A 2,317-nucleotide genomic window follows, 5' to 3' on the forward strand; every position below is an offset into this window, starting at 1 on the left:
AATTTTTTTGTATTTTTAGTAGAGGCGGGGTTTCACCATGTTAGCCAGGATGGTCTCGATTTCCTGACCTCGTGATCCGTCCGCCTTGGCCCCCCCAAAGTGCTGGGATTACAGGTGTGAGCCACCGCGCCCGGCACTTTTATTTATTTATTTATTTATTTATTTATTTATTTATTCATTTATTTATTGAGACAAGGATCTTGCCCCATTCCCCAAGCTGAAATGCAGTGGCTCAATCTCAGCTCACTGCAACCTCTGCCTCCCACATTCAAGCAATTCTCTTATCTCAGCCTCCTGAGAAGCTGGAATTACAGGCACCTGCCACCATGCCCAGCTAATTTCTGTATTTTTAGTAGAGGCACCATTTCACCATGTTGGCCAGGCTGGTCTTGAACTCCTGACCTCAGGTTATCCGTCCCCCTTGGCCACCCAAAGTGCTGGAATTACAGGCGTGAGACACTGCATTCGGCCCATACAGTAAAACTATTTATGAGAGGAGGGAAGTATCTTGGGTTAGTTAGTAGAAATCAAAATACTGAAGTCAATGAACTCTGAGGAGACGCTTGACAGACACACAACATAAGGAGGAGGAGGTTGCAAAGTGCTGATGTTTGCGTAACCACAAGCGTGGCTGAACCTAGAACGCAATTACTATTCCAGCAAATGGAACCGTGAAGCTATTGTCACAGATTGCCTCCATTCTGGGACCCTCGTGTCGCCAGTACCATAAACCACATGCAAATGAGGCAAGTAAGATCTTGGAGGAATTTGAGAAGCGTCTGTGCAATGTCCAAGAGTCAACTTATAATGGGATGAACCTAGGGAGTTAATAAGAGTCTGCACGGAGCCTGAGCACTCAAAACATTCTTGGGATGGCCGCGTGCAGTGGCTCATGCCTGTCATCTGAGCACTTGGGGAGGCCCAGGTGGGCAGATTGTTTGAGCCCAGGAGTTCAAGACCAGCCCGGGCAACATGGTGAAACCACATCTCTATAAAAATACAAAACTGGGCCAGGCGTGGTGGCTCACACCTGTAATCCCAGTACTTTGGGAGGCCAAGGCAGGCGGATCACGAGGTGAGGTGATTGAAACCATCCTGGTGAAACCCCGTCTCTACTAAAAAAAAAAAAAAATGCAAAAAAAATTAGCCAGGCATGGTGGCATGCGCCTGTAGTCCCAGCTACTCAGGAGGCTGAGGCAGGAGAATCACTTGACCAGGGAGGTGGAGTGGCAGTGAGCCTAGATCACGCCACTGCTCTCCAGCCTGGGTGAGACAGAGCAAGACTCCATCTCAAAAAGAAACCAAAAAACAAAATACAAACACACAAACACACACACACACAAAACTTAGCCAGGTGTTGCGGTGCACGCCTGTAGTCCCAGCTACCCAGGAGGTTGAGGTGGGAGGATTGCTTGGGCCTGGGAGGTCAAGGCTGCATGAGTCATGATCATACTACTGCACTCCAGCCTGGGCAACAGAGCAAGACCCTCTCTCAAAAAAAAAAAAAAAGAAATTCAAAACTATTCTTGGGGAGTGCAGGTCTGTTGTGTCTATCTGCCAATGATGTAGTCACAGGGTAAACAGACCAAATATTGCCCATGTCTCCTGTTTAGTGCCATCTCTGCTGTTAGAGAATCCCAAGCCTAGAAGAAGGGAAAGCTCATTCTTCTGCTGACTTGGTGAATCCGCCTGTGTGTCTGGCTGTTGGTCAGCATGCCATGGATTACTGCCTGAGTTGCCTTCCTGTCTCTTGCTGCATCCAGTGAGGGTCCAAACAATCTTCTCAAAAGTATTAGGATGAGTAGAAGTGAGCGTCAAAAATACAGGATTACTTTCCAGAATACATAAAGACCTTCTATATATCAATAAAAATGCAAAGCAACTTGATTTTAAAATGCATATGAAACATGAACAGGAGACTCGGAGAAGAAGAAATGACTGTATACAGATGAGTAACTTCACCTATCAGACTGGCAACATTTAAGAGATTGGTAATATACCATGTTAGTGAGTGTCTTAGTCAGTTTGGGCTGTTCTAACAAATTCTCATAGACTGGGAAACTTAAAACATTTCTTTCTCACGTTTCTGGAGGCTGGGAAGTCCAAGATCCAGGGGCCATGAGAGGCAGTGTCTGGTGAGGGCCCATTTGCTGGTTTGCAGACTGGAAATCTTAAATATTTCTTTCTCATAGTTCTGGAGGCCAGGAAGTCCAAGATCAAGGTGCCAGGAGAAGTAGCATCTGCTGAAGATCGGCTTGCTGGTTTGCAAATGGCTGTCTTCCTGTTGCTCTGTCACATGGCAGAGAGCAAAGAGAGA

Source organism: Rhinopithecus bieti, unplaced genomic scaffold, assembly GCF_001698545.2.
Source record: "Rhinopithecus bieti isolate Rb0 unplaced genomic scaffold, ASM169854v2 scaffold_31527, whole genome shotgun sequence".
In the NCBI taxonomy this organism is placed as follows: domain Eukaryota; kingdom Metazoa; phylum Chordata; class Mammalia; order Primates; family Cercopithecidae; genus Rhinopithecus; species Rhinopithecus bieti.